Source organism: Mesoplodon densirostris, chromosome 1 (genome assembly GCF_025265405.1).
Source record: "Mesoplodon densirostris isolate mMesDen1 chromosome 1, mMesDen1 primary haplotype, whole genome shotgun sequence".
Taxonomy (NCBI): Eukaryota; Metazoa; Chordata; class Mammalia; order Artiodactyla; family Ziphiidae; genus Mesoplodon; species Mesoplodon densirostris.
The window spans coordinates 155,154,248-155,162,739 of NC_082661.1; the positions used below are offsets into that span (position 1 = coordinate 155,154,248).

General features: G+C 44.2%; 1 pseudogene; it reads right to left on the bottom strand.

The window, feature by feature from the left end:
- Positions 1 to 712: 712 nt before the first annotated feature.
- LOC132484737 (protein-tyrosine sulfotransferase 2-like) lies at positions 713 to 1,875 on the bottom strand (annotated as a pseudogene).
- Positions 1,876 to 8,492: the final 6,617 nt, after the last annotated feature.

Genomic DNA, 8,492 nt, shown 5'->3' on the forward strand with positions numbered 1-8,492 from the left:
CTGTTCAGTTTATTCAAATAATATATATATATTTTTCTCTGTGAGTAGTACTGAGGAGGAATCAAAGAAAGCCTCATATATTAAATTCTTAAATAGATTCTTTGAATTCAAAAGTAAGGGTTAACAGGAGAGGCACGGGTGGTGGGCCTTGTTCCAGCAAACAAAGACACCAAGGCAGTCCTGCAAATTAAGGAGGATGGCAAATCCATTTCTTAAAAAAAATTTCTCTAGGGGAAAAATATATTATGTTTTTGTTTTTTGTTTTAATTTTAATTTTTTTTTTTGCGGTACGTGGGCATCTCACTGCTGTGGCCTCTCCCGTTGCGGAGCACAGGTTTCAGGTGCGCAGGCTCAGTGGCCATGGCTCATGGGCCCAGCCGCTCCGCGGCATGTGGGATCTTCCCGGACCAGGGCACGAACCCGTGTCCCCTGCATCGGCAGGCGCACTCCCAACCACTGCGCCACCAGGGAAGCCCAAGGGGAAAAATATAAAATATCTAAGTTTCAAAAGCTGGACTACCTCCACACTCTTGGTTCTCTACCCCAGACTACCCTAAGTTAGAGTGTTTCAAGGTTAAGTTTTCCATGATTCAGCTTTTGCAAACATATACAAATACATTCCTCATGAGCAGTTCTGTTTTGGCGATTAATAGCAAGCAATATGTTTGGATTAGAGGTCCAATTTCCACTTGAATGCAAAGTTTCTTCTCTTCTGGCAACAAAGCCATTTGCAAAGACCTGGAAATCATGAGCTTCCTAGGTGGGAAGAGGTGCTATTCTGGTTCACCTGAAGATAGCCTTTCAGAATGGCTGGTGTTTTATCATCCCCTTTCAAGACCTGGTGTGTTGTTGATGACAATGGAGTCGGGCCTGCCATAGTTGGGCGGGTTTGCATAGGAGTCATAGACGAGCCGAGCCAGGATGGGGGCGATCTGAGCCATCTCCCTCAACACATCCCCAGGGATGTGGCCAGTCCACTTGGAGAGAGCTTCCAGGTTCATGGGCTTGATGACCTGGTCTGTGGATCGCTCGATCTTGAACAGGGAGACACCACCGGGCTTGCCGATGAGGTCCTCATGGTGCAGGATAGCATCGCTCCAGGTGATGCCAAGGAAGTCGAGGATGAGTTTGAGGGAGCGCCGGGGGTGCAGCACCAGCTGCTTGTAGTACACGGGCAGGCAGTTGTCCTTGCCCACCTCCATGCACTGGGCGTACATCACCTCAGTGGCCTTGTTTCCCTTGTTGAGGCAGTCGCTGTAGCTGCTGAGGTTGAAGCCAGCGACGGTGACCCTGCGGGTGATCATGGAGTGCACAGAGGCCCGGCCGTCCAGCATCATCAGCAGGAACTTGGAGTTGGGGAACAGGCGCGACAGGTAGATGGAGGACTTGAGCATGAAGGGGAGGTCTTTGTTAAAGAGGACGGGCCGGCTCTCCATGCTTGGCGATCACCTCCAAGATGAAGGCCAGCGTCCAGCACCTCGCCTGTCACACCCGCCTCGTCCAGCGGCAGCTTCTCCCGGCCCGACTTGGACCAGGCCTGGGCATGGACAGCACGCAGGGGATGATGCGGGTCTCCTCCCTGCAGCACAGCTCGGGGTGGGCGTCCAGCACCGCACGCGTGAGCGTGGTGCCACTCCAGGGCTCGCTCCCTGCGAAGATGAGTGGCATGGCCTTGCCGTAGAGGTACTCCACGTGGTCCGTGCCCACCATCACGAGGTCCTCCTGCTCCAGTCACATGGCCCTCCGGGGGGCCCCTAGCACTGCCCGGCACTCCAGCACCTGCTGCCCCAGCTGGACCAGCAGCACCAGGGCCAGGGCGAGGCCAGCTGCCAGCAGTGCCCTCCGCACTGACAGGCGCATGCTGGGCCCGGGGCTGGGGGTGCTTCAGCGACAGGGGGGCGGGAGCCCCAGTGGGCTCACATCTCCCCTGGACATTCTCATCCCTGGGATCTAGCCCTTGTGGCTGCTTGCCAAGACTCTCCACCGGCTGAGCCTGCAAGAGACTTCCTGCGGCCGGGCAGCTCCACGCGCCCAGCAACTCAGTGCTCGCCAGCCACCTCAGCCCACATCTTTTTCGACCCACCTCCTAGAGTAACGGAAATAAAAACAAAAATAAACAAATAGGACTTAATTACACTTAAAAGCTTTTGTACAGCAAAGGAAACCATAAACAAGACAACCTTCAGAATGGGAGAAAATATTTGCAAATGAAACAACAGACAAAGGATTAATCTCCAAAGTATACAAACAGCTCATGGGGCTCAATATCAAAAAAACACACAATCCAGTTAAAAAATGGGTGGAAGAACTAAATAGACATTTCACCAAGGAAGACATACAGATGGCCAAGAGGCACATGAAAAGATGCTCAACATCACTAATTATTAGGGAAATGCAAATCAAAACCACAATGAGGTATCACCTCACACCAGTCAGAATGGCCATTATCAGAAAAGCTAGAAACAATAAATGCTGGAAGGGGTGTGGTGAAAAGGGAACCCTCCTACAGTGTTGGTGGGAATGTAAATTGATACAACCACTATGGAGGTTCCTTAAAAAACTAAAAGTAGAACTACCATATGACCCAGCAATCCCGCTACTAGGCATGTACCCTGAGAAAACCATAATTCAAAAAGAGATGTGCACCAAAATGTTCATTGCAGCACTATTTACAATAGCCAGGACATGGAACCAACCTAAATGTCCATCAACAGATGAATGGATAAAGAAGATGTGGCACATATACAATGGAATATTAGCCATAAAAAGAAACAAAATTGAGTTACTTGTAGTGAGGTGGATGGGCCTAGAGTCTGTCATATAGAGTGAAGTAAGTCAGAAAGAGAAAAACAAATACCGTATGCTAACACATATATATGAAATCTAAAAAAAATAAAAATGGTACTGATGAACCTTGTTGCAGGGCAGGAATAAAGAAGTTGACATAGAGAATGGACTTGATGACATGGGGTGGGAGGGCGCAGCTGGGGCGAAGTGAGAGTAGCATCGACGTATATACACTACCTAATATAAAATAGTTGGCTGGTGGGAAGCAGCAGCATTAGCACAGCGAGATTGGTTCAGTGCTTTGCAGTGACCTAGAGGGGTGGAACAGGGAGGATGGGAGGGAGGCTTAAGAGGGAGGGGATATGGGGACATGGGTATGTATATGGCTGATTTGCTTTGTTGTACAACAGATACTAACACGGTATTTTGAAGCAATTATACTCCAATAAAGATGTATTAAACAAAAAAAAGTAATTAAAGTTAAAATAGCCTGACCACTGCAAAAAACAGATTAACTAATTAATTAATTAATTAAAAAACCTAAGCGCCAGGACTTCCCTCGTGGTCCAGTGGCTAAGACTCGGCATTCCCAATGCAGGGGGCCCGGGTTCGATCCCTGTTCAGGGAACTAGATCCTACACGCCACAACTAAAAGATCCCGCAAGCCGCAACTAAGACGCGGTAAGGCCAAATAAATTAAATAAATAAATAAATAAATATTTAAAAAAACAAAAACAAAAACCTAAGCCCCATTGTTATCAAGATGGGAAAACCACCTCTAACCTTAGGATAGGGCTGAGAGCTTACTTGCTTTCAGCTTTGGTTTTACCTTTGTTTTTGGCTCCCAACTATCAGTTATCCATTGCTACATAACAAACAACACTAAAACTTAGTGGCTTCACACAGCAATGTTTTACTATATCTCACACTTCCCTGGGTTGAATGTGGGTTCCCCTCTGCTCATTCTGCCTGGGGTCATTGATGAAACTGCACTCAGCTGGAGGGTCCAAAACGGCCTCATTCACAGGATTAACAGTCAGTGTCGGCTATTGGCTGATGCACCTCAGTTTTTCTCTACATGGCTAGACCAACTTTTTTACATCGCGGTCCTGGGGCAGCATTACAAAAGTACAAAGTGGAAAACTGTAAGGTTTCTTAAGACCTAGCCTTGGAAGTCATATAACACATTTTCACTATATTCTATTGGTTAAACGGCATTATATGATACAGAATATGACCAGTCTTTGTCTCTGGTTCCTGGGAGTGAGGCTCTAAATCCTTGGCACTTCCTAAGTACTAAGGATGTCTTTGCTATTCATGACCCCCCTTGGATATCACCTTAGTTTATGCTATGAGATAAGAAGACTCATGATGGGGCTAGTCACCAGAAAGATCAACTATATGATTAAAAGGTTGGGGCTTTGAGCCAGTGTAATCTCCAGAAAGGGGAGAGGGGCTGGATATTGAGTTTAATCACAAGGCCAGTGATTCAGTCAATCATGCCTATATAATGAAATCCCAGTGAAAACTCTAGACACCAAATTCCAGTTAAGCTTCCTGGTTGGTGAATACATTGATGTGCCAAGAGGGTGATACACCCTGATTCTACAAGGAGAGGGCGTGGAAGCTCTGTATTCAGAATCCTCCCACACTTTGTCATATGTGTCTCTTCATTTGGTTGGTTCTGACATGTACCCTTTATAACAAACTGTTATTGTAAGTACAGTGCTTTCCTGAATTTTATGAGTCATACTAATGAGTTACCGAATCTGAGGGGGTTCATGTGAACCCTCCATATTTTTAACTAGTTGGTTGGAAGTGCAGGTGGCTGGAGGACCCCACTTGTGGCTGGCATCTGAAGCCAAGAGCAGTCTTGTTGGAGATCATGACATTCAAGCTGTGGATTCCTACAATAATGCCAAATAATTAGCATTAAAATTGAATTGTATTACAGCACACCAGTTGGTGGCAGAATACAAGAGCAATCCAGGTGTAAAGGGTGAGGGAATAGACCATCTCCTGAACAAGAAGCAGCAAAGTTGCACTGCAAAAGGAAGTGCATATTGGGGTGAGAGGAATTTATGGCCATTAAACATCAGTTCTTTACTTAAAAGAATGTTTTTGTTGTTGTTGTTTTGTTTTTTTGCGGTATGCGGGCCTCTCACTGTTGCGGCCTCTCCCGTTGCGGAGCACAGGCTCCAGATGCGCAGGCTCAGCGGCCATGGCTCACGGACCTAGCCGCTCCGCGGCATGTGGGATCTTTCCAGACCGGGGCACGAACCCGTGTCCCCTGAATCAGCAGGCGGACTCTCAACCACTGCGCCACCAGGGAAGCCCTGGATGTTTTATAGGAAGATTTTTCCAGTTATCAGTTCACAATATTACCAAAGAAAGGGGAACTAAGATCCCACATGCCGCTGGGCAACTAAGCCCTCAAGCCACAACTACTGAGCTCCCGCGCCTCAACTACAGAGCCCACGTGCTCTGGAACCTGAGTCACAACTAGAGAAGAGAAAACTAGCATGCCACAACTAGAGAGAAGCCCACACGCCACAACGAGCACTGCAGCAAAAGATCCCATATGCCACAACGAAGACCTGACACAGCCAAATAAATAAATTAAAAAAATATATATATTACCAAAGAAAGAATCTATCTTGGGACTTCCCTGGTGGTCCAGTGGGTAAGACGCCATGCTCCCAATACAGGGGGCCCAGGTTCGATCGCTGGTCAGGGAACTAGATCCCACTTGCATGCTGCAGCTAAGAGTTAGCATGATGCAACTAAGGTGCTCAAGTGCCAAAACTAAGGAACCAGTGAGCCACAACTAAGACCTAGCACAACCAAATAAACAAATAAAATAAAATAAATATTTTAAAAATTATTATATAAAAAAAGAAAGAATCTATCTTTATTAATTACTGTACATGCTCAAGTGTGGTAGTTAGAGGCTAAAAAGGAAACGCCGAAAGGAAAAATCCTGCCAGTGGCACAGTAAGATTCATTTAAGAGAAATCTAGAGGATAGAGAAGATGATGGGCTAGTAAGTACTAGTTAAAAGTATGTGATAAGAATGAATTATCTAGGAGGCTGGAATGGAGTATTGACTTTGAACTAAAAAAAGAAAAAAGTGTAAAATAAAGAAGAAATATAGCAGAAACAAAAAGAATGTAAAATATTAAAGGGCCATAGAAATACTCTCTGGAAAGAAAATTCCTGCAAGAAAGATAAGTCTCTACTCAGGGGAAAAAAATGGTTCAAAATACTGTCTTTTTAAACTACAGAAATAAAAATTCACTGAAGACTGATATTCTTCATACTGTCATGTTTGTACAGTGTTGTTCTTCAATTTAAAGTCACAGTCACGGGACTTCCCAGGTGGTCCAGTGGGTAAGAGTAGGCACTCCCAATGCAGGGGGCCCGGGTTCAATCCCTGGTCGGGAAACTGGATCCCGCATGCATAGTGCAACTAAGAATCCACAGGCCACAACTAAAACATCCTGCATGTCGCAACAAAAACATCCCGCATGTTGCAACTAAAACAGCCCACATGTCGCAACTAAGACCCGGCGCAGTCTAAATAAATGAATATTTTTAAAAATAAATAAAGTTACAGACACATGGTCAGTTAATCTACAACAAAGGAATCAAGAGGAAAGACAATCTCTTCAATAAGTGGTGCTGGGAAAACTACATGTAAAAGAATGAGATTAGAACATTTCCTCACATCATATACAAAAATAAACCTAAAATGGATTAAAGACCTAAGCGTAAAGCCTAAAATCATAAAACTCCTAGAGGAAAGCACAGGCAGAGCTCTCTTTGGGAGAAAATATCTTCAAGTGATCTAAGCAACAAGGGGTTAATATCCAAAATATATAAACAGCTTATACAACTGAATATCAAAAAAATAAATAAAAAATAAAAAAATGTGCAGAAGACCTGAGTAGACATTTTTCAAAGAAGACATACAGATGACTAACAAGCACATGAGAAGCTGCCCAGCATTGCTAATTATTAGAGAAGTGCAAATCAAAACAATAAGATATCACCTCAAACCTGCCAGAGGGGCTATCATCAAAAAGTCTACAAATAATAAATGTTGGCAAGGATGTGGAGAAAAGGGAACTCTTATACACTGTTGGTGGGAATGTAAATTGATGCAGCCACTATGGAAAACAGTACAGAGGTTCCTCAAAAAACTAAAATAGAACCACCATATGATCCAGCAATTCCACTCCTAGGTATATATATATGGAAAAAAATGAAAACACTAATTTGAAAAGATACATGCATCCCAATGTTCATAGCAGCACTATTTACAATAGCCAAGATATGGAAGCAACCAAGTGTCCATCAACAGACAAATGGATAAAAAAGATGTGGTTTTTATATATAATGGAATATTAACCATAAAGAAGAATGAAATTCTGCCACTTGCAGTAATGTGGATGGACCTAGAGAATATTATTCTTAGTGAAATAAGTCACTCAAAGACAAATACTGTATGATGTCACTTATCTGTGGAATCTAAAAAAATAAAGCAAACAAATGTTCATAGCAAAACAGAAACACACTCAGAGATATAGAAAGCAAACTAGTGGTTATCATTGGGGAGAGGGAAGGGGGAAGGCACAAGATAGGGGTATGGGATTGAGAGAAACACACTACTATGTATAAAATAGATAAGCAACAAGGATATATTGTATAGTACAGGGAACTATAGCCATTATCTTGTAATAACTTTAAATGGAGTATAATCTATAAAAATACTGAATCATTGTGCTGTATACCTGAAACTAATATATTGAAAATCAACTATAATTCAATTTAAAAAATAAAGTCACAGATACAGTAACTAAAATTGGAGTAATCAGACAGTGATGCATATGGCAGTAGCAGTTGACTTTCCGTAGCACACCCAACCCCAAGAGTTGCTTTAAGACTGAGACTGCTTCCGATGAATATGCAGATACACTAAAAGTACCAAGGGGTTATACAGTAAAGCTAGAGTTACAGAACACTGCTATGGGGTCAGTTCTTTGGGGGAAGTAGGAAAGGGATAAGGAGAAGTAGGATTAAGACCATTTGGCAGGGCATAAAGAGTCGTTTAGGTAGTTACGGATTCCTCTTGAGATTAGAGGGTGTAGACAAGATCAGTTCCCCACCTTCGAGCATCAGCAAGAACCCTTTCCTACCTTAACATCCTCTATCTCAAAGTATGGTTCATGTATCAGATGTTGGTGATGTGGGACTCAGGCCAGGCTGCTGCTGTGTCCGTGTTGAATTACCTGACCCAGTTCTTTTTATCTGTAGATGCTAGACTCTAAGTGCCTCATGAGGTCAACAAAAAGATCAGGTAGGTACTGAACTGTTCTTTGCTTGTTTATTTAAGCTTCTGTGCAACACAGAGCATATTCTTGCCTCTGCACTGCAGGGAGGTGGGAAAAACAGTGGACTAAAATTCTCACAACTCTTTTTTTTTTTTTTTTTTTTTTTTTTTTGCGGTACGAGGGCCTCTCACTGTCGTGGCCTCTCCCGTTGCGGAGCACAGGCTCCGGACACGCAGGCTCAGCGGCCATGGCTCACGGGCCCAGCCGCTCCGCGGCATGTGGGATCTTCCCGGACCAGGGCACGAACCCGTGTCCCCTGCATCGGCAGGCAGACTCTCAACCACTGCGCCACCAGGGAAGCCCCTCACAACT